The following is a 24,372-nucleotide window of genomic DNA, read 5'->3' as shown; positions in this document are numbered from 1 at the left end:
GCGCCAGCCGCAGCGGCCATTGGAGGGTGAACCAACGGCAAAGGAAGACCTTTCTCTCTGTCTCTCTCTCTCACTGTCCACTCTGCCTGTCAAAAAAAAAAAAAAAAAATCTCTCTGTTTCTCCCTCCCTCTCTCTCTCTCTCTGTAATTCTTTCAAATAAATAAATAAAATTTAAAAAAAAAATCAGGAAAGTGAAGAGGCAACCAACAGAATGGAAAAAAAATATTTGCAAACTATGCAACCGATAAAGGGTTGATAACCAGAATCTACAAAGAGATCAAGAAACTCCACAACAACAAAACAAACAACCCACTTAAGAGATGGGCCAAGGACCTCTATAGACATTTTTCAAAAGAGGAAATCCAAATGGCCAACAGACACATGAAAAAATGTTCAGGATCAGTAGCAATCAGGGAAATGCAAATCAAAACCACAATGAGGTTTCGCCTCACCCCGGTTAGAATGGCTCACATTCAGAAATCTGCCAACTACAGATGCTGACGAGGATGTGGGGAAAAAGGGACACTAACCCACTGTTGGTGGGAATGCAAACTGGTCAAGCCACTATGGAAGTCAGTCTGGAGATTCCTCAGAAACCTGAATATAACCCTACCATACAACCCAGACATCCCACTCCTTGGAATTTATCCAAAGGAAATTAAATTGGCAAATAAAAGAGCTGTCTGCACCTCAATGTTTATTGCAGCTCAATTCACAATAGCTAAGACATGGAATCAACCTAAATGTCCATCAACAGTAGACTGGGTAAAGAAATTATGGGATATGTACTCTGTAGAATACTATACAGCAGTAAAAAACAATGAAATCCGGTCATTTGCAACCAAATGGAGGAATCTGGAAAACATCATGCTGAGTGAATTAAGCCAGTCCCAAAGGGACAAATATCATATGTTATCCCTGATCGGTGTCAACTAACCGAGCACCTAAAAGGAAACCTGTTGAAGTGAAATGGACACTATTAGAAACAATGACTTGATCAGCCCTTGTCCTTACTACTTTATTCCTTTTAGTATTTTTTGTTCTACTTAATACTATTGGTTGAACTCTTTAATTAACACACAATTATTCTTAGGTGTTTAACTGAAAAATGATCCCTGTTAAATATAAGAGTGGGAATAAGAGAGGGAGGAGATGTACAGTTCGGCACATGCTCAATTGGACTTGCCCCTAATGGTAGAGTTAGAAACGTGCCAAGGGATTCCAATTCAATCCCATCAAGGTGGCATGTACCAATGCCATCTCACTAGTCAAAGAGATCAGTTTCAGTTCATAATTGATCATAATGATAGGATTAAGAGTCAAAGGGATCACATAAACAAGACTAGTGTCTGCTAATACTAACTGATATAATTAAAAAGGAGAGAACGATCCAACATGGGAAGCAGGATACACAGCAGACTCATAGAATGGCAGATGCCCTAAACAGCACTCTGGCCTCAGAATCAGCCCTTAAGGCATTCGGATCTGGCTAAAAAGCCCATAAGAGTATTTCAGGCATGGAAAGCCAAGACACTCTGGCAAAAAATAAAATGACCTAAATGAAAGATCCAAGAGGTGAGGCCAGCACTGTGGCATAATGGGTAAAGCTGCTGCCTGCTGTGTCAGCATCCCATATGAGCACTGGTTCAAGTCCCGTCTGTTCACTTCCAATCTAGCTCTCTGCTATGGCCTGGGAAACCCATGTGGGAGAGCCAGAAGAAGCTCCTGGCTTCGGGTCAGCTCAGCTCTGGCCCATTTTGGCCATTTGGGGAGTGAACCAGTGGATGGAAGACTTCTTCCCCCACCCCCTGCCTCGCTGTAATTCTGCCATTCAAATAAATAAATAAATCTTAAAAAAAAAAAAAAAAAGAATCCTAGAGGCTCCATCAACCTAAGCAAAAGAAACAGATGAACAAAACCTACACTAAGGGCCGGCGCCGCGGCTCACTAGGCTAATCCTCCGCCTTGCGGCGCCGGCACACCGGGTTCTAGTCCCGGTCGGGGCGCCGGATTCTGTCCCGGTTGCCCCTCTTCCAGGCCAACCCTCTGCTGTGGCCAGGGAGTGCAGTGGAGGATGGCCCAGGTGCTTGGGCCCTGCACCCCATGGGAGACCAGGAAAAAAGCACCTGGCTCCTGGCTCCTGCCATCGGATCAGCGCGGTGCGCCGGCCGCAGCGTGCCGGCCGCGGCGGCCATTGGAGGGTGAACCAACAGCAAAGGAAGACCTTTCTCTCTGTCTCTCTCTCTCTCACTGTCCACTCTGCCTGTCAAAAAAAAAAAAAAAAAAAAAAAAAAAAACCTACACTCCTACACTAAGGCACATTACAATAAAAATATGTAAAACTAGTGTTAAAGAGAATAGAGAGACAATGATACAGTCTGTCCAGAGGGACAAAATACTGATGGCACCTAACTTTTTTGTTCTGGAGTCTCAATTGCTCTTTTTTTCTTTCTTTCTTTTTATGATTTATTTATTTATTTGAAAGTCAGAGTTACACAGAGACAGAAGGAGAGGCAGAGAGAGAAAGGTCTTTCATCCACTGGTTCACTCCCCTGTTGGCTGCAATGGCTGGAGCTGTGCCGATCTGAAGCCAGCCGGGACTTGAACCGGTGCCCATATGGGATGCTGGCACTGCAGACAGTGGCTTTACCCACTATGTCACAGTGCCGGCCCCAGTGACACTTTAAAAAAAATTATTTGAAAGGTAGAGTGATGGGGCAGGGTGGGGGAGGGCAGGGGGAGACTGAGAGAGATCTTCCACCTACTAGTTCACTTCCCGAATGGCCACAATAGCTGGAGTTGGGCCAGGAAGATGCCAGGAGCCAGAAACTCCATCTGGGTCTCCCATTGGGTGGCAGAGGCCCAAGCATGTGGGCCATCATTTGTTGTCTTTCCAGGTGCATTAACAGGAAGCTGGAGCAGCCAGGACTGAAACAGGCACTCTGATACGGAATGTCAGCTTCACAAAGCGGGGGTTTAACTGGCTGCACTGCACACTGGCCCAAAGCAGTGCTTTGTGGCCATCTTTGTATAGCACTACAGCCGGGGTTTTATAGTCTGCATGCATTCTCCCCGTATCTGTGCTCCCTTTTAGGAAAAGAATCCCTGATGTTTTTGCTGCACACACGGCTGTGAAAACAACGCTCAGCCCCTCTTAAAGCTACCGGGTGCAGCTTCCAGAAACTGTCTTGATGGGCATAGGGCAAGCATTTTTTCCTTTCTTCAAGCCAACACACAGAGCAGAAGGCAGGAGAAAAAGCAGCTGCTTGGATCAGCAGAGAACGTCATAGGCGACAGAGTTCCAACTCACATGGAGTACTTGACAGCCTTGATGCACCTACCTGGGATTTTACCTAAGAGAGAAATGAAATTCGAGAGTGATAGAGAGAGGGAAAGATAGAGAGAGATCTTGCATTCATTGTTTCACTCCCCAGATGGGCACAAGCTGGGAACCTAGAACTCCATCCAGGTCTTCCACGTGGGTGCAGGGGCCCAAGAACTTGGGCCATCTTCTGCTGCTTTCCCAGACACATTAGCAGGGAGCTGGATCGAAATTAGAGCAGCTGGGACTCGAACCAGCACCCATATGGCAGGCCAGCATCACAGGCAGCAGCTTAAACCGCTGTGCTGCCATCTGGCTCCAGAAATGAATTTCTGTCTTAAGCCACTGTCAGGGGCATTTTAATCATTTGTAGTTGGACTTAATCTTCATTAATACAAGTAAGTGTCATTATTTCCATTTCCCAGAGACCCTGAGTGGTGAAATTTGGTTCTTAACCAGGTCTGTTTTTCTCTAAAACTCATGTTATTTTAAGTAAGTTTCCCTTCTTGGCATTAATATTTAGAAAAATGGCAGCTGTACACTATTAAAGGATTTGCAAAGGATACTAAATCAAAATATCAATAGCCACTAAGACCTTTAACTGAAGCTCTCAGAAAATAAATATTTAAGAACATTTAAAGACTAATGGCTTTTAAAGGGAATATTTACTTTGGAATACTGACATCAACAGAATTTTTTTTAAAAACAAACAAACAAACAAACAGAAAATGCAGAAGACGGTACCCCAAGGGACCAATATTTTAATTCCGTAGTGTTCCTGCCTTTTGTGACCTGACATTTCACATTCACTCACACACAAATATATACATAATGCACACACACAAATACATACATAATGCACACACACAAATACATACATAATGCACACACAGAGTTTTGGTGGCGGGGTCAGGGAAAAACAACATTCATTTGCGTCATTCTGATCTCCAGCTTTACGGGGCGGGGACTGTGGTGCTGTGGGTTAAGCTGCCACTTGGGATGCTCGCATCCCCTGTTGGAGGGGCAGTTTGAGTGCTGGCTGCTCTGCTTCCTTCCCCACTTCTGATAGGAGTGGAATGAGAGCCCAGGACACAGAGCAGGAGTGCAGGTGGGCTTCAGCTTGTGCACTCACTCTGATTGGCAGACCGATCTTGGCTGCCCCATGTGTGGGGTTCAGGAGGATTCTGAAGGTCACTCAGTAGGGAACATGTGATGGGCACAGGTGGTCCAAGTGTGTGTGTGTTAGCTGAAGCTTCAGAAATTTAGACCTTGATTTCTCAATCCACAGGATTACGTTCACACTTGAAGTTTCTTTAACTAACACTGGCGATTAAGAGAAAATTTATCTATACAAAAATTACTCTTGAGCTGTGTTTAGTGTAGCACCATAACAATAAAATATTAGGACATCCCATTGGGTCAGTGTGTAGGATGCTTGTCTTCTGCTGTCAGGGTTTTGACCTCCTCTGGGACAGTCAGGACTATTTAAGTCGTTCGGCGGAGAGGCCAATTCCACATCCTGCCAAGTACTTCGGGTTTTAAGTTCACAAGTCAGAAGAGACGGCCTCAGTAGGAGGCACGTTACCCTGCTGGCCGGCAGCCTTTCCCTGCTCAATCCTATAACAAGCTGTCATTTGGGGTTTTGTGCCTGTGTTCACGCAAATTCCCTCTGTCTGCAGTCATTTTTTTCCCCCCAGACCATCCAACTGGACTAAATCCTGGGTCTTAATCTTCTCCTACAGGAAGCTTTCTCAGATTGCTCTGCACTAACCCAGCAGCTCTCAGAGGGTGGTGCGGCAGCAGTGTCCTCTGCTCCAGGTGGTTCTGCTGTCATCTCTGCCCTCAGGCCACGTTGCCACCCCCTTCCCTGGATCCCCAAACCCCTTCGGCCCCCTCAGAGGGCATCAGCTGGAGCTGAGTTCCCTTTTAAAGAGTTGTGTTGTGGCACAGTGCTGCCTGCAACTCTGGCACTGGGTCCCGGCTGCTCCATTTCCAATCCAGCTCCCTGCTAATGCGCCTGGGAAGGCAGCAGAGGATGGCCCAAGTGCTTGGACCCCTGCACCCATGTGGGAGACCTAGATGGAGTTCCAGGCTCCTGGCTTGGGAAGTGAACCAGCGGTTGGAAACTCGCTCGCTCTCTTTCTCTCTCTCTCTCCCTGTTTCTCTCTCTAAAATTCTGCCTTTTAATAAAAAGTAAATCTTTAAAAAACATAAAAATATAAAGAGTTCATATGTGGCAGATCTCTGCTCTCCAGGTAGATATTCAAAGATTTAGTGCTTGGCTATTTGACAGAAGGTGGAGATTTAAACTTTCAGGATCAAATGCTAGAAGTCATCTCTATGAGTAACATCATCTTATGTTGCTGTGGATGTTTCTATCAGCCCCGTGCGGCCCTGAACAGACAGAGCCCTTGACCTTACAAGGCATAACAGAGGAAGGCCTGTCAGGCACATGACTCCATGTGGGGGCATATGCAGTGTGTAAGAATAATTATAAGGGCTGGCACTGTGGCACAGCGGGTAAAGCCACCGCATGCAGTGGGACCTGTTCGAATCCTGGCTGCTCTACTTCCAATCCAGGTTTTTTCTGTAGCCTGGGAAAGCAGTGGAAGATGGCCCAGAAACTTGGGCCCCTGCACCCAAGTGGGAGACCCAGAAGAAGCTCCCAGCTCCTGGCTTCAGATCAGCGTAGCTCCAGCCGTTGCGGCCATCTGGGGAGTGAACCAGCGAATGAAAGACCTCTCTCTCTCTCTCTTCCTTTCTCTCTCTCTCTGTAACTCTGCCTTTCAAATAAATAAATAAATCTTTTTAAAAAAGAATAATTATAATAACTAACTTATTAAGCACACATTAACATGCCAGATGCTGTCATTAGGACTAGCTGTGTAATTTGCAAGGCCCAGCCCAAAATGAAACTATGAGGCCCATTGTTCAAAAAGTGGAGAAAGGAGTCTTTAAGAGTACAAATTATAGGCCGGCGCTCAATGGGCTAATCCTCCACCTGCGGCGCCAGCACCTCAGGTTCTAGTTCTGGTCGGGGCGCAGGATTCTGTCCTGGTTGATCCTCTTCCAGGCCAGCTCTCTGCTGTGGCCAGGGAGTGCAGTGGAGGATGGCCCAAGTGCTTGGGCCCTGCACCCCATGGGAGACCAGGAGAAGTACCTGGCTCCTGCCTTTGGATCAGCGCGATGCGCCCGCTGCAGCGGCCATTGGAGGGTGAACCAATGGAAAAAGGAAGACTTTTCTCTCTGTCTCTCTCTCTCACTGTCCACTCTGCCTGTTTAAAAAAAAAAAAAAAAAAAAAAAAAAAAAAAAAAAAAAAAACTCTGGCTCTCCACACCTCTCTCTACTTAGGGTCATGCTCATAGAGGCACCAAGGATGCTCCTGGGATGGAGTGAGGGTGGGGGTCTGTAGACTTTCTTTTTTCTTTCAAAATTTGTATTGATACAAAGAGAACAGAATTCATGTATTTTTTTAAGATTTGTTTATTTGAAAGTCATAATTACACACAGAGAGAAGGAGAGGCAGAGAGAGAGAGACAGAGAGGTCTTCCATCCGCTAGTTCACTCCCCAATTTGCCACAACGGCTGGAACTACATCGATCTGAAGCCAGAGACAGGAGCCCAGAGCTTATTCCAGGTCTCCCACGTGGGTGCAGGGTCCCAAGGCCTTGGGCCATCTTTTACTGCTTTCCCAGGCCATAGCAGAGAGCTGGATTGGAAGTGGAGCAGCCGGGACTTGAACTGGCACCCATATGGGTTGCTGGCATTGCAGGTGGCAGCTGTACCTGCTATACCACAGCACTGGCCCCAGAATTCATGCATTTTATAGATACAGTTCTAAGAAGATAACCATACTTCCTTCTCTCCCTCTCTGCTTTCCTAAGTCCCCCTTCCTTGCTTTTTTTTTTCTTTAATTTTTGCAATAACATGATTTCAATTTACTTTATAATTATAGGCTTAATGCACCACTAACTAAGGTTCACCATAGACTTTCTCAGGTGCCCAGGTCCCTGTCCTGTCATTCAGTGTTCAGAGGTGCACACCTGCCAGCTGGCTAGCTGCCTAAACCAATGCCCCACGCCCTGCCTGGGGGCTGGAAGCCTACCATCCAATACAAGGCAGAGGAGACCCACCCTCCCCCGAGGCATTGAACTTCTCCCCCTCCCCCCCCCCCCAGCCTTCTCCCAGGTCCTGTGCAGAGAGTTGTTGTGGTTGCTGGGTAGAGATGGGACCTTGGGGGCAGGGAGGGGAACAGACTGCCAGGAACCCGCCCTTCAGTGGCAGGGAGGCGGGGCCGCCCTCGCCCTGGCTCTCCCTCTTGGTCCCTGACACACATTCCATTGTTCCAGGAGACTTCACTTGGAAGACAGGAATTGAACAATAAAATTATTAAAGGTTTCAATCCCAAACAGGGACCCTTTGACCCCTTGTCACTGCACTGGCTGCATGCCTCTGAAGCCAACCTGATTCCGCTACTTGTGTAGAATTTTCTTACTTAAATTTCAGAACAAGCCTGTAAGCCTAGGTATTGCCATAGGGATCAGGAAGTTGAGGCACAGAGCGAACGTGTGGGCTGCTTAAGGTTGCTTGGTGGTTGGCCGGTGGTGTGGCTCACTAGGCTAATCCTCCACCTTGCGGTGCAGGCACACCGGGTTCTAGTCCCGGTCGGGGCGCCGGATTCTGTCCCGGTTGCCCCTCTTCCAGGCCAGCCCTCTGCTGTGGCCAGGGAGTGCAGTGGAGGATGGCCCAAGTGCTTGGGCCCTGCACCCCATGGGAGACCAGGAGAAGTACCTGGCTCCTGCCATCGGATCAGCGCGGTGCGCCGGTCGCAGCGTGCTGGCCGCGGCGGCCGTTGGAGGGTGAACCAACGGCAAAGGAAGACCTTTCTCTCTCTCTCACTGTCCACTCTGCCTGTCAAAAAAAAAAAAGATTGCTCGGTCAGCTGGATGGGTTGAGGGGGTTCTAGCCCTTGGCAGCCTGACTCAGAGCCCCAAGTTCTTCACATTGCTCCGTGAAAAGAATACACACAGAACAGACAGAAAATCGGAATAGACATCTGAGTATGGTCGGCATTAAGGTTCTGACCTCCCTGCAGTTTTTTTTTTTTTTCTCTCTCTCTCTCTCTTTTCCTGAACAGTTTTGTTGATTCCCAAAGCAGAAGTGGGAGCATTAGAACAATGTGTTGAATCATTTTTGAGCTGTCCCCAGGAGACTGCCTATGCAGTCCACCAAAACTGGTAGAGCTGGTTTGGAGCGGGCCCCTCTCCCCGGCTGCCTTCCCTAATTAGCTCTTCTGGGGGTTTTATGACCTGGCACCAAGTGCAGATCCTGATCAGTTGTGTTAAGGAAGGACTTCGTGAGCAGCTGCTGGGTGTCAGCCAGGACTTGGAGTAACCTTCTAGAACTATGGTTCTACAGTGTGGGAGTAGTTAACTAATTCTTTCCGTGCCCACATTTCCCAGCTAGTTTCTAGTTTCTTTCACTGAAAGTGGACAGGATCTTTGAAAATATAGACTCAAGAGGCCAGTGTTGTGGTGTAGCTGGTAAGACTGTCACCTTCGACGCTGGCATCCCATATGGCCACCGGTTTGAGTCCCAGCTGCTCCACTTCCCATCCAGCTCCCTTCTGATGGCCTGGGAAGGCAATGAAGGATGGCTTGGGCCCTGCTACTCATGTGGGAGACCAGAATGAAGCTCCTGGCTCCTGGCTTTGGCCTGGCCCCAGCCCTCACCATTGCAGCCATTTGGGGAGTAAACCAATGGATGGAAGATCTTTCTCTCTCTCTCTGCCCATCTCCCTCTTTCTCTGTCTCTCTCTCTCTCTCTGGACTCTGACTTTCAAAAAAATAAATAATTTTTTTAAAAAGAAAACTAGACTCAAAAGAATCACTACTTTTCTTATCCATCCCAGCTTTCCCCTTGTCACTCTGGTTATCACTCAGAAATAAATAGAAAGTAGTCCCAACAACAGACATAATCAGTGGTATGCTGGCTGTTGTCTAGTAAACAGCTCTTTTTTCTAACGGCCTTGATCTGTAGTAGCTGATGATTTCTGGATGCTAGTACTCCACCATCACCAATATCAGAGTGGCAGTGTGATATCCTCGTGCTTGCAAAACTTCGGAGAATTTGACAATCTACTCTTGCCATCTGGTCAGAGCCAGCAGCCTCTAGCTCCACACACCTCTGGATATAGCCCTCCTGTCAAGTATCCTAAAACACTTTATATGAATATCTTTGTTTTTTTGTCTTATTATATATTTTATTTGTTTGAAAGGGAGAGACAGAGAGACAAGAGAGAGACAGAGACAGTGTGTGCACAACAGAGAAAGCTCTGCTACCTAGTGGTTCCTGCCCCAAATGCCTGCAGCAGCTGCCATCTGGGTCTCCTATGCAGGTGGCAGGGGTCTAATTGCTTGAGCCACCACCTGCTGCCTCCCAGGGTGCACATTAGCAGGAAGCTGGAATTGCAAGCAGAGCCAGGTCTCAAACATTCCCTCTGATAAGGAATGCAGTTATCCCAAGCAGTGTAACAATTGTGCCTAATGCCTGCCCAGTGAACATCTTAATTGTCACAATGATTTGAGGACATGCTGAAACAAGGGACAGAAGCTACAACACAGTGATATCTGTTTAACAGTTGAGCTAAGATCACTAAGATTATCCATGATATTTGCCGTGTTTCTAGCAAAAACCAGCATCCAACTGGGGTCACATTGTGTGAGTCTGGCATGGAGAAGGCTGAAGTTTGCCACCCTAGAGGCCACAGTGCTTAGGAAGGGAAGACCTTAAGAAGAAGAGGCAACTTCCATTAGTAACTAAATGTTGTGATTTCAAGGTGGGTGAGAAATTCCCAGAGCAGGGACAGAGCCTCTAGGGTCCTCTGGACACACTCAGGGGGTGCAGCATGGGGAGGGCAGCAGGAAGGACCACGGAGTGGAGCTGCTGCTCGGGACACCTTGCATCCCATGTTGGCGTCTGCTCTGCTGCTTCCATGCCAGCTTCCTGCTAATGTGCACCCTGGGAGGTGGCAAGTGATGGCGTAAGTACCTGGGGGCCTGCTACCACGAGAGCTCCTGGCTCCTGGCTCAGCCTGATCCAGCCCCACTTACCTCTTGTAAGCTTTTGGGAAGTGAACCAGCAGATGGGAGATGTCTGACTGTCTCCCAGCCTTTCAAAATAAACAAATACTGGGGCCGGCGCCGCGGCGCAGTGGGTTAATCCTCTGTCTGTGGCGCCAGCTTAGTCCTGGCTGCTCCACTTCCAATCCAGCTCTCTGCTATGGCCTGGGAAAGCAGCAGAAGATGGCCCAAGTCCTTGGGCCTCTGCACCAGTGTGGGAGACCCAGAAGAAGCTCCTGGCTCGTGGCTTCGGATCAGCGCAGCTCTGGCCGTTAAGGCCATTTGGAGAGTGAACCAACAGAAGGAAGACCTCTCTCTCTGTCTCTTCTTCTCACTGTCTGTAACTCTACTTCTCAAATAAATAAATAAAATCTTAAAAAAATAGTAAAAAACAAAAGAAGAAAACCCACAGGATGCAAATGTTTACTCTAGTTGTTGAAACAGTGTGGACACATACTGAAACAGCCTATTTGCCTCTGTGCATTAAAATCTCATTTGACATTTTATTGGATTTCTTTCCAATTCTCCTCCCATGAACTGTCTCCCAACACACCACTATCCACATGTTACCGATGTCTACTGTGCATCTCCTCTAAGTGGACCTGGCTCACGAACTCCCCAACTCTCTGAAGGAGTTCCCCTTGGGCTGCCATCTCACCAACCGTCTCTCTGTGCAGTTTGGAAGTGGGGGGCTGGGGAGAGACATTTGGAAGGATGGGCTCCACTGGCCTTTGCAAGGACACTCACGGTCATGTACCTCTGCGCAGGGAGCGGCCTCAAGGTGGGGTCTGCTGCTGTTTCCACGCTGGCTGGTTTGTGTGGAGGACGAGACAAGCTCTCACAACACTTCTAGTATCAAGGAGAGTGCTGCTGATAGAAATGCAAAGATAGGAAAAAATCTGAAAATGCAAAAAAAAGGAAAACACACATAAATAAAAACTTCATCAAACAGCACCCATTTATTTCTAATGTGTACAACGTTCTTGTTGGCACTTAAAATAGAATGGTGAAGGAAGATTTGGTGGGAGTAATTGTTTGGGGAAAAAAATCAATTTAACATCATTTTGCTTTCAATTTCTACTGCCAAGAAAGCTCATGCTGTATCCTCGAATTCAAACATAAGTGTCTCCAGAAACCTTTGGATCACATCTTACAAAACCCCATCTGTTTTACCCTCTCAAAATTAACATTTTTAGCTTAATTCACTTCTAAATTTTCTGACATTAGCTTGGTTCCCCCTCCCCCTTTGTTATCTAAAATCACAACTGGCACCTTTTAGATTTGGATTCAACTCGGAAATAATTTTTAGCTATTTTAAATCCTTTTTAGTAGCAAGCAGGGTATAAATAAAATTTAAAACATAACGATGCAAATATATATGCACATGAATGTTTATTACAGCTTTGTTTGCAACAGCAAAAATTGGAAACAAATGTCTATGAATTGAGAGGTGGCTAAAGCAATAATTGCAAAATTATTAATAATTGCTGGAAACAATACAATATGAATCTATAGGTGTGTATGTACTGATATGGAAGGTTATATATATTCGGTGGGAGAAAAGCCAACTTAAAAACAGTAAACAGATAGTCTTAGCCATGGGGGGAAAACAGCAAAGCTTGGGAAAAATTGTTTAAGGGCACAGAAAGTAGATTCCAAGGAGCACGTCAAGTGAGGAACATGATTACCTTAGGAATGGGGACACGGGGACAGGCAGAGGTCGGGGGCAGCCTCATTGTTTTCTTAAGCTTGTGGTATATTTGAAATCTTCTGCCATGAGAATGTGTGGAGTCATATGTTATTTTGTATTTGAAAATTTGAAGCCAAAAGCAAAATTTCTTCAATCACCAAGCATATATTAGAAAATAGCAAATAACACCAATAAGGGTCATCAGAAAACTTTGAAATCTTTGTTTCTATTCCAGTTTGAGTCATTTCATATCTCCACTCAAGGAAACACAAACAGGAAAAAAGGAGGCGCTGCGGTGCAGTGGGCTCATCGGCTGCGGAGATGCTGGCATCTCGGATCTCAGTGCCTGGGACTGTGTCTCGCCTCTGCTTCTGATCCAGCTTCCTACTAACACACACCCTGGGAGGCAGCAGGTGGTGGCTCAAGTACTTGGATCCTGCCACCCAGGTGGGAGACCTGGATGGAGTTTCCAGACTCCTGGCTTTGGCCTGGTCCAGCCCTGCCTCTTGTAGACAATTGGAGAGTGAATCAGTGCATGGAAAACCTCCCTCTCTCTTTCTCTGATAATCTGCCTTTCCAATAAAGAAAAAAATAGCCTTTTTTTAAAAAAGGGAAAAATGTAAAACATACATATGACAGAAATGTCAGAATGGAGAAGATAATGAGTGTGTAAACTGCTTAGTAAACAGAGAATATACATTTAAGTGACTACAGTGCACAGGAAATGCAGTTGCATATTGTGTGTGTGTGAAATTTTGTCTTATTTTTGGAGAGCACATTTTCTTTTTTTTTTTTTAATATTTATTTATTTATTTGAAAGAGTTACACAGACAGGAGAGGCAGAGAGAGAGAGACAGACAGACAGACAGAGAGAGTCTTCCATCCACTGGTTCACTCCACAATTGGCCACAACAGCCAGAATTGTGCTGACCTGAAGCCAGAAGCCAGAAGCCAGGAACTTATTCCAGGTTTCCTCCGTGGGTGCAGGAGCCCAAGGACTTGGGCCTGCTTTCCCAGGCCACAGCAGAGAGCTGGATTGGAAGTGGAGCAGCCAGGTTTTGAACCGGCACCCATATGGGATGCTGGCGCCGCAGGCAGGGGATTAACCCACTGTGCCACAGGGCCGGCCCCTGGAGAGCACATTTTCATCATTATCATTAATTGCAGGCAATGTCTTTTTTTTTTTTTTCCCCGACAGGCAGAATGGACAGTGAGAGAGAGAGAGACAGAGAGGTCTTCCTTTGCCGTTGGTTCACCCTCCAATGGCCGCTGCGGCCGGCGCGCTGCGGCCGGCGCACCGCGCTGATCCGATGCCAGGAGCCAGGTGCTTCTCCTGGTCTCCCATGGGGTGCAGGGCCCAAGTACTTGGGCCATCCTCCACTGCACTCCCTGGCCACAGCAGAGAGCTGGCCTGGAAGAGGGGCAACCGGGACAGAATCCAGCACCCCGACCGGGACTAGAACCTGGGGTGCCGGCGCCGCTAGGCAGAGGATTAGCCTGTTGAGCCATGGCGCCGGCCTGGCAATGTCTTAAATTAACTTTTTAAAAAAATATTTTATTTATTTGTTTATTTGAGAGGTAGAGTTACAGACAGAGAGAGGGAGAGACAGAAAGATCTTCCATCACTCTCCAAATGGCCACAACAGCAAGAGCTGAGCCGATCAGAAGTCAGGAGCCAGGAGCATCTTCACTTCTGAGTCTCCTACATGGATGCAGGGCCCAAGGACTTGGGCCATCTGCTACTGCTTTCCCAGGTCATTGCAGAGAGCCGGATTGGAAGAGGAGCAGCAAGGCCTAAAACTGGCACCCATTTGGAATCTGGCGCCACAGGCAGAAGATTAACCTGTGCCACAGCGCCTGCCCCTCTTTAACTTTTATCAACTAAAATAATCTTTTAAAAAAAGAATTATTTATTTGAAAGATGGAGTTGCAGAGAGAGGTAGAGACAGAGAGGTCTTCCATCTGCTGCTTCATTCCCTAGATGGCTGCAACGGCCACAGCTGGGCTGATCCAAAGTCAGGAGCCAGGAGCTTCTTCTGGGGCTCCCACACTGGTGCAGGGGCCCAAGGACTTGGGTCATCTTCTACTGCTTTCCCAGGCTATAGCAGAGAGCTGGATCGGAAGTGGAGTAGCCAGGACTTGAACCAGCGCCCATATGGGATGCTGGCGCTTCAGGCCAGGGCTTTAACCAGCTGTGCCACAGCTAATTTAATCTTAGCAGCCCAATTAGAAACGTTTTGTGGTTATTCCCATTTTACGGATAAGAAACTAAAGCAGAGGTTAAGGAACTTGGCCAAGACTACACAGCTCATGAATGATGGCAGCTGGGATTCACCCAGGCCGGGTGAATCCAAAGTTCACACATGTAATCACAGCCCCAAACTTGCAGGTTGAATGAGCACATGCACGCCTCCGAGGGGCGCCTGTCTGGGGCCGGGGCGGAGGGAGGTAGGGGGATGCCCGGGAGCATCGCCCTGCCTCCCAGCTCCCCGCACTGTCAACGCCATCCCCTAGGCACGCACACGCTTCCCTTGCAGTTTCTCTCCTTGGGTGCAGGCGCTTATTCTCTTGTGTTTCATGCTGGCCTTGGTTGAGGAAGCCGCGGTAGCAGTGCGAGGCGGAGGTGGGGAGGAGGGAGGTCCCTGGCGGAGAGGCGGAGAGGTGGAGAGGTGGATCGGCGCGCTAGACAGGAGACTTACGGCTTATTAACGCACCAGCAGCAGCGCAGGCGCAGGAGCGGCCTCCGGGCTCTCCGACACTGCCTGCTGAGGCGGCTCTACCCCTCACTTTGTGCAGTTACAAGGGAAGTAGAAGCCAGATTCCAGACTCAAGGAATCTATAAATTAGAGTAATATGCTAAGGATATCCACAGATGACACAAAAGACAACAAATAAATTTAGCAGAGAGTTTGGGCTTTGATGGGAAGCAGATTGCCCAGGGTGTCTACCATCCTGTACCCACCACACGAGAGCAGCCCACAGGCACTGACAGGCACCGAGGCTGCCCCTGGCTCTCTCGGCCGCTCAGTCCTGCTGCTGTGGGTCAGTGTAAGTCAAGACTTCCTGAAGTCACAGCCGCGCTCAGCTCCGTCTCCTTCCACACCCTGCTGAGCCACCTCTCTCACAGGTGCTTCCTGGAGAATCCTGACACCTGAACCCCCGCCAGACGCCGCTCAAAGCGCGATCTAGAGGAGGCTCAGGGTGAGTTCCCGGGGTCGGGCCATCCATCCAGCCGGGAGGACCTGGCCTGAAACTGTGTCTCCCCAAGTGAGGATCCCCTTCCTCAGGAGCACCCAGAACGGGTAAAGCCGCTGCCTGCAGTGCCGGCACCCCATAAGGGCGCTGCTGGTTCAGTCAGGCCTGCTCCCATTCCCTTCCAGCTGCCTGCTGGTGCGCCTGGGAAAGCAGTGGAGGATGGCCCAAGTACATGGGCCCCTGCACCCGCGTGGGGGACCCAGAGGAAGCGCCTGGCTTCTGGCTTCAGCCTGCCTCAGCCCTGGCTGTTGTGGCTTTTTGGGGAGTAAAACAGAGGATGGAAATTTCTTTTTCTGTCTGTGTCTCTCTGAAATTCTGGTTTTCAAATAAATAATTTTATTTATTTATTTATTTTTTGACAGACAGAGTGGACAGTGAGAGAGAGAGACAGAGAGAAAGGTCTTCCTTTGCCGTTGGTTCACCCTCCAATGGCCGCCGCGGCCAGCACGCTGCGGCCGGCACGCTGCAGCCGGCGCACCATGATGATCTGATGGCAGGAGCCAGGTGCTTCCCCTGGTCTCCCATGGGGTGCAGGGCCCAAGTACTTGGGCCATCCTCCACTGCACTCCCTGGCCACAGCAGAGAGCTGGCCTGGAAGAGGGGCAACCGGGACAGAATCCGGCGCCCCGACCGGGACTAGAACCCGGTGTGCTGACGCCGCAAGGTGGAGGATTAGCCTAGTGAGCCAGGGCGCAGGCCAAATAAATAATTTTTTATGTAGATCACTAGGCCTAACTGTCCGGGTCTCCCATATCTGGGCGGGGCCCATGAACCTGGGCTGCCTTCTCTGCCTTCTCTGACGCACTAGCAGGGAGCTGGATGTGAAGTGGAGCTGCAAGAGTGAATTGACTGTAAAACAATCTCCAAAAAGTTTTTCATTTATTCATTTATCTAGTAAGTATATACTCAGCATTGAGTACATACCAGACACCATCTGCGCGATGCAGGACATGGTGGTAAGCAAAAAAGACATCAGACCTGCCCTACAGAAACTTGGACATACTGGTTTCATGATGATGCAAATACATAAATAGAAAACACGTTAAAGGATGTGTTACAAAACAGCAACTGTGTGTTACAAAGAACAAAATATGCTGTATTAAGGGCTGTAGCTGGTGTTACAGTGCCTGGACTTGTCTGTTAGCTAAAGCCTTTTTTTTTTTTTTTAACATTTATTTAGGGGCTGGCGCTGTGATGCAGCAGGTTAATGCCCTGGCCTGCAGTGCCAGCATCCCATATCGGCACCAGTTCGAGACCCGACTGCTCCACTTCCAATCCAGCTCTCTGCTATGACCTGGGAAAGCAGTAGACAATGGCCCAAGTCCTTGGGCCCCCGCACCCATGTGGGAGACCAGGAAGAAGCTCCTGGCTCCTGGCTGCTGGCTTCAGATTGGCCCAGCTCCAGCCGTTGCAGCCAACTGGGGAGTGAACATTGGATGGAAGACCTCTCTCTCTCTGCCTCTCCTCTCTCTGTGTAACTCTGACTTTCAAATAAATAAATCAATATTTAAAAAACTTTTATTTATTTATTTATTTGAAAGGCAGATTTATAGAGAGGCAGGGGCAGAGACAGAAAGAAAGAGAGGTCTTCCATCCACTGGTTCACTCCTCAAATGGCTGCAACAGCTGAAGCTGCACTGATCCAAAGCCAGGAGCCAGGAGCTTCTTCTGGGTCTCCCACAAGAGTGCAGGGGCCCAAAGACCTGGGCCATCTTCTACTGCTTTCTCAGGCCAGAGAGCTGGATTGGAAGTCCAGCAGCCGAGACTCTAACCGGTGACCATATCATGTTCCGGCACTGCACACGGTGGCTTTACCTGCTATGCCACAGCCACAGCCCCAGTAGTGCTTTTAATTAGACAACCTAAAGAGAAGAGCTGAGGAAACTTTCTGGGATCAGCATGTGCAAAGGCCCTGTGGTGAGAGGGCACTTGGCACTTGGAATTAAAACAAAGCATCAGAGGCAGCACTGAGGGAATATGGAGAGAAAGAGTGTGAGATTAGATCCAGGGTAGCAGGAATCAGATCTATAGGCCTAGAAATCCACATTTGAAGAACAACAGGAGACCTGTGAAATGAGCTGGTTAATGTGACCTGGGTAAATTTAAGGGCTCCTGACTAGAACTGGGGATGAGACAGTAGGAGGCACCCTCAAGGGTGCTGCAAGACCAGGCTTCTGCTTAGCCCCCGTTTCCACACTCAAGCCTTTCTTTCCATCGGGGCCCTCTTCCTCCAGGACCGCTCCTCCCTGGGTCTTTATGCTGAACTGCCCAGACACACTCTCTTCAGTTGATCCCCTCCCATTCCGTATCCTAGCGCCTGACCCCTTCCTTCCTCATACTTATTAGATCTGCAGTCACTTTATTGCTCTGATTGCTTCTGCCTGCTTCTAATCTCTTGCAGACACCTGCACGAGCAAAGCCTTGGTTCCTGGCATGGTGATGGCATGTGGTGGATGCACCTTTCGGGGGCAGGGATGAGACATGGGGCCAAGTGCACTCAGCGGGGAGTCGAGGCGGGAGGACAGGGCCAGGAGTGTGGCTGCGGTGGGAGACACTGGGAGGACGCTGCACTAAAGCAGCACTTCTCAGCTTTGCTCTCAGGACACTGTTCACTCTGAAAATATATTTGAAATGCAGAGTGACACAAAGAGGAAGAGGGAGAGAGAGAGAGAGAAAGAGAGAGAGACAGAGAGAAAGAGAGAGAGAGGAATCTTCCATCTGCTGGTTCACTCCCCAAATGGCCATAACAACCAACCAGGGCTGGGCCACACCGGAGCCAGGAGCCAGGAGCTTCTTCCAGGTCTCCCACATGGGTGGCAGGTGCTCAAGCACTTGGGCCATCCTCTGCTGCTTTTTCCCAGTGCTTTAGCAGGGAGCTGGATCAGAAGCAGAGCAGGCAGGACACAAACTGGTGTTACTGGTGGCAGCTTTTACCCTTTACACCACAATGCCAGCCCCACACCTATGATTTTTTTAAAAAAATAAGATAAATAATAAACCCATTTATATCCTAATTTTTATGACAAATAACTGTGTTTCCCAAGAGAAAAAAAATCAGTGAGAAAGCGAAATTGCTTACACTTTTGCACATCCCTTCAATGCCTGGCTTATTATTAGATCGTTGGATGCCATGCATAGCTTCTGGATGGTTCTTCTGTACACCTGTGAGAGAATAAAATGGAAAAGGCAAAGATAACTTTAATATTAGTATGAAAATAGTTTGACCTTTTGTCATCTCTGAAAGGACCTTGACCTTGGAATTCCTGACCCCTCCAACAAACCCAGGCTACACTCTGAGAACCACTGGATAGTTAGATGCAAGCTTGACCAATGACTGACTGACAAATTTATATATATATATATATATACACTTTTTGAAAAATGACATCTTGTTGAATTTTTTAAAAAAAGATTTATTTATTTGAAAGACAGAGTTACAGAGATAGAGACAGAGAGAGAAAGAATCTTCCGGCCGGCGCTGCGGCTCACTAGGCTAATCCTCCGCCTTGCGGCACTGGCACACCGGGTTCTAGTCCCGGTCGGGGCGCCAGATTCTGTCCCAGTTGCCCCTCTTCCAGGCCAGCTCTCTGCTGTGGCAGGGAGTGCAGTGGAGGATGGCCCAAGTACATGGGAGACCAGGATAAGTACCTGGTTCCTGCCATCGGATCAGCGCGGTGCACCGGCTGCAGCGCGCCGGCCACGGTGGCCATTGGAGGGTGAACCAATGGCAAAAGGAAGACCTTTCTCTCTGTCTCTCTCTCTCACCGTCCACTCTGCCTGTCAAAAAAATTAAAAAAAAAAAAAATAATCTTCCATCTGCTGGTTTACTCCCCAGTTGGCTGCAATGATGGGAGCCAGGCTGATCTGAAGCCAGGATCCAGGAGCTTCTTTTGGGTCTCCTGCGTGCACGTAGAAGCCCAAGGGCTTGGGCAATCTTCCACTGCTTTCCCAGGCACAGTAGCAGGGAGCTGGATCCAAAGCAGAGCAGCCAGGACTCAAACTGGTGCCCAATGGGATGCCAACACTGTAGAAGGCAGCTTTACCCACTACGCCACAGCACTGGCCCCAGATCTATAGTTTTTGAATGGTGGGGATGAGCCTAACCCAAGAGTGAACCTCCAGGATAAAGGTGCTCTTCCTTAATGTCTGTACTTCAATTACTTTTGACATCTAACATTGATTTCAATGTATTTTTGAGCCATTTCATTTTTAAGAGCTCATTTGGAGATCTTAAAAATTAATTTAATCTTTTGTCTCTGAAGTTTAATTCTTCCACTACTGGCGTATTATCTATGGCTTCTGAGAAAAATTGCCAATCACTTGGGTAATTCGCACCTAAAATGAAGGTGCAAGGAAGCTGAAATGAGAAGCAGCCAGAATATTAGTTCCTTGGTTTTTCCCACAAAGGCTGTGGACCAAAATTCACACAACCTTCCTTTCACCACAGCTTCCATTTCCAGCACTTCTAAAAGCGCGTGATACTCGTGCTGAGGAAGCCACTTCCTTCCCAAGCTGTCTGACTACCACTGTCTCTTCCTTCATGGTCGATGGCTAAGGATGTTTATGAGTTTTAAGGGGCTGTAGAGGGGCCTAGGATTGGACTTTGAGAAAAATGGCACCTCCAGGGCTGACTATCATCCCAGTGGTATTGGTCAGTGGTCCAGCTGTCTTCAAGAGGAGGCACACACCGTCTACAACAACTTGAGAGAAGATGAAGTTCCTGAGAGTGGCTGTGTTGAGAATATCTCATTGCTGACACCTTGCCCTATCTGTACAGGACTATGGTGTTGCGAGCTTCCGCCTTTCCTCACACTTAAATGCATTCAATAGCTACAAGTGCTCCTGGAGGCCTTCGGCTTAGCTGGGACAAAACCGTTTGAAAAGTGGGTAAAGGAATTCACGTAGTACATGATGGGCCCTAGCTCTTATTCTAAACCCTCATCTCAACAGGAGGCTGTTCCCTGTGTAGGACTCTACTCCTAGAGGCCGAGTGGTCTCCAGGCCTGCCTGACGGCTGGGAAGTGCTCTGCAAGGCGGTTAGATGAGCAGCTCCGACCGTGCCGCTTGCACATCACTGCTTTCCGTCACAGGAATACGTGCCTGCTCAGAGGGATTTCATCTGGGGACGCATTCATGGTGAGGAAAGAGACTGCCATGCTGTTAAGTCAAGAAGTCTGCTTCTGTTCCCACAGGTGAGGATTTCTATCTTGCATATTTTGCCAAAGCCTTGTTAGCCCTTGTAACACAAAGCATCTGGCCACATGACAAGGGCAGCCTGCTCCCGCCTTACCTCCTGAAGGAGAGCCACCTGGTGTAATAGAAAAAGCCAAGGCAGGGACTCTGGGAATCTGCTTTTATATTGTTACTGTGTGTGGTTATCTATTGCTGCAAAGTCAACTGCCCTAAAGCACAGTGGCTCAGAATGGTTGACAGAAACTATGCTTGATAAAACTTTAGTCAAGTTTCTCTGTGCTCTCTTCTCAACTAGAATTTAACCTTTGCTCATGAGAACCACACAATTTAGGCACAAATACTTTTATGTAGCCCTCACAATGAGAGACTTGAGAAAATACCAGCCTGGTTCCTAACAGCTCAAGACCCTGCTCTTGATGTGACCCAGCCTTTCTTGAGTTTGTGCCCTGGAGAGCTCAAGGCTGCCAACAGAATTTACTGTGGGAGATTTCCTTTTCAAAAATTTTTAGTGCTTTATCATCTTTCATTTTATTTGAGAGAGACAGAGACGAAATGACAGATATCTTCCATCCACTGGTCCTCTCCCCACATGCCCATGACAGCCAGGATTGGGCAAGACTGAAGCCAGGCTCCAGAAACCCAATCTGAGTCTCCTACATGGGTGGCAGAGACCTGAGTAGTTGAGCCATCATCGGCTGCCTCCCTCCCAGGGTGCATTAGTAGGAAGCCAGAATCGAAAGTGGAGCTGGGACTCAAACCTAAGCCTCTGATATGGGACGCAGGTGTCCCCAGGGACTGTTGGTGGGAGGGCTCAGTTTTCACCACAGGGCTGCTTGAGTGGCCTTGTGATGTGGTAGTGAAGAGACAGCAAGGTAGTGGGGAGCTTCCATATCTTGTTTGACCTAGTCCTGGCAGTCTCACACCTCTGCAGCATCTCTCAGGCCATCTCTACTCATGGTGGAAAGGAACTCCAAAGGAGTGCACACACGGTGGCAGGAATCATCAGGGGTCATCTTGGAGGCTGGTTGCCATGCCTCTGCTAGTAACCTCTGCCATGACCTTGAGCCACCTTTGTCAGGGCCTTGAGCAGGTCAACCTAGGCTGGAAGTTAGGTTTGGACAGGGCTTGATCTGTGAGGTCCCTCTTAGGCCTGACTTCATCTTCAGTTAAGTGAGAGAATTGTTCAATGAAGGAAAGAGTTAATGTGCTTACAGAAGCACTTCTCACAGAGAGTAACTCATCTGCCAGGCTCTGGCCCAATTCCTAGAACTGGGCTGCCTGTTTTGTGGGGGAGGGGGTTGAAGCAGCTGCCCGGGGTTCCCATCATTTCTCCTCTCACTTCCGAGGTCAGGGAAATGGGAGGGCACAAGAACAGGTGGCTCTTGACTAGCTGGCTTGGATCAGCCCTGATACAAAGACACTAAGGATTTGGAAACGAGAATGTGAGAGGGGGAATTGGCTGGCTGCCTTTGGAAAGAGCTGGTCCTAGTTTTGCTCCTTTTAGGAGTTTTGCACCTGATTAATGATTCTGTTCAAGATGGATTAAGCTGCTGGAACCTTTCTCCATTTAGCACTGCCAACTCCTTCTTACTAACACTTTTTTTTTTTCCTAGTACCAGTCTTCCCATCCCCCGACTTGTTCTTGGGGCAAACCAAAGGCCTAGGATGAATTGCATTTTCCCTGGGAAAGGCACAAGAGACTGCACAGTGGCCCCAGGGCCTCTTCCTGGAGGTCCGAGACCAAGGTGAGAGTACAAGGGAGAGGAGCTATGAATCAACAGCTTCCCCCAGATCCCCTGACTCCAAGCTCCCGTATCTTCCTCAGGAAGTTTCATTCTGAACAAATCTCCCTTTCAAGGGACAGCTCCTGGCTTTATTCTATCTTCCCTAGAAATGAGCAGAGAGAAGGCAGGGAGTAAAAACCAAACCAAGAAGTTGAGAAGGAATTGCTTTTGTTATTCAAGATGTTAAAACAATTTTTTTTTTAATTCCCACACCCGACATCCCCTCAGAGGTTGAATTCCACTTCCCCATTCCATGCACACTCTTATACAGTGAATGGCAAAGCCTCGCAATCATGGCCTCATAATTGGGACCAGTAGGGCAATGAATCCTAAGTCTCTTTCCCATTCTTCTCTTTCCTGCAGGAACACACTGCTAATAATTGGTGATCAGTTATTTGAAGAGTTGCTCTTCCTGTTTGCTCTGGATTGGATCTCATTGTTGTGGGGGATGAGGGAGCTGGCAAAAGGTAAAGGTGGCTGCGTTCACCTTCGCCTCAGTCCTGCCCCGGCGCTTCTTGTTGACTCCGCTTTGCCTCTTGGCTCTGCCTGTCTCCCCTCTCCCTGCTGTGTCTCCCCCACCTCATTCCAAGTTGTCCTTTATTCAGCTGGGATCCAAGGATCGCCCTCAGAGAAAGCAGATCATTGCCGGCTCCTCCGACTCGGGGGTGCCAAGGCCTCGGCGGCAGGCCGAGGAGCGCCGGCACAATGGCCCTTTATGCCTCGCTGTGGGCTCTGTGCTGGCCCCAGCTGCCCCCATGCTTTGGTGTTCCTTACTCTTTTCTTCAGGCTTCTTTTTCCAGCTGACTTAGTTATTACAGTACATGAACCTGGGAGGCAGGGTCTTGGAGGCTGGGGCTGGCACACAGAATCTGAGAGTGAGTGTGGCTCCTGGGCCCTGCCATGACATCACCAGGAGGTGATGGGTCACATTTCTACTTCCTGGACTCGTTTTTGCTTTCATGGTAGGGGACAGAGGCAGGGCCTCTCTTGTGATAACTGGCTTCCCTGTCAGGGTCCTGGACCCTGCCAGCCTATTACCCCTCTAAAAACAGAACTGAGTATTCAGTGGGCGATGGAGAAGGCCCTCTCTTCCCAACTCCAGTTTAGGTACAAAGTGTAATAAAGGCAAGAGGTCGATGTTGCAGTAGCTCAAAGTGGAGCTGCCAAAGCAGCTGATGGCTCAAGCATTTGGGTCTGTGTTGCCCACTTGGGACACCTGGATTGAGTTGTAAGCTTCTGGCATTGGCCTAGCCCAGTAGTGATCCAGTAGCTGGAGGATCTCTCTCTCTGTCTCAATAATAATAATAATAATAATAATAATAATGAAGTAGCACTGCCAAGATCAGGGGCTCAAGGGGACTCTGAATGAGAGTGCCTTGAAGCTAGTGCAGCAGCCCGCCCGGCTGGCCCTGGCTCCGCGAAGGCCCCTTTCAGCTTGCAGATTTGACTTCTTTCATTCTTGTTTATAAGGGGTTACTAGAACTTGCAAGAACTACAAAACTGATGTTGACACAAAACATCTGCTTTAAATTTTAAAAATATATGTTTAAATTAAGCCATTTAAATTTGTAATAAGATAACTAGAGTTTCATTTTTTGAAGTCCTAGATTTCATGGGGACAATGCCAAAGTTACAGTGGAGAACAAAGCCCAACCAGAACCAGGAAGACAAAATTCACTGCTACCTTGCTTTCCCCCCTCATTGACATGCCCCGGAGACAAGTGACTATTTGCAAGGTATACCGCATGAGGACCAGGGACAGAGGACCACTTTTTATGGCAGCCAACAACTTGTAAAGGGGGTGGAAGGTAACTGCAAGCACATTTCAGGTGTGATGCTATTAGGAAAGTTCACCCAGAATGTTGGAAAAGATTGAGGAAAAAAACCCACCGTCAACGACACCGTCTCTATGACCAAAACGGAGACTTGAGGAGTGGGTATCACAGTGCAGCCGTTAAGAGACCCCTGGGACACTCACATCCTATATTGGAGTGCCTGGAGTCAA

At 48.4% G+C, this 24,372-nt stretch overlaps 1 protein-coding gene across 9 annotated transcripts in view; it reads right to left on the bottom strand.

Moving 5' to 3' along the window:
- Positions 1-24,372, bottom strand: part of KMT2C (lysine methyltransferase 2C) — a 422,602-nt gene that overhangs the window by 355,753 nt on the left and 42,477 nt on the right. For all 9 annotated transcript variants that reach the window (XM_070077275.1, XM_070077280.1, XM_070077282.1 and 6 more), the window contains exons 4-5: positions 18,470-18,552; positions 11,203-11,344 (exon numbers count right to left, since the gene is read on the bottom strand). The gene's annotated coding sequence lies outside the window, so the exon portion shown is untranslated. The remainder of the gene's footprint in view (positions 1-11,202; positions 11,345-18,469; positions 18,553-24,372) is intronic.

This window comes from Oryctolagus cuniculus, chromosome 7, assembly GCF_964237555.1.
Source record: "Oryctolagus cuniculus chromosome 7, mOryCun1.1, whole genome shotgun sequence".
NCBI classification, from domain to species: domain Eukaryota; kingdom Metazoa; phylum Chordata; class Mammalia; order Lagomorpha; family Leporidae; genus Oryctolagus; species Oryctolagus cuniculus.
Note: the sequence above shows the minus strand (reverse complement) of the source record. Positions and strands in the feature narration are given on the sequence as shown.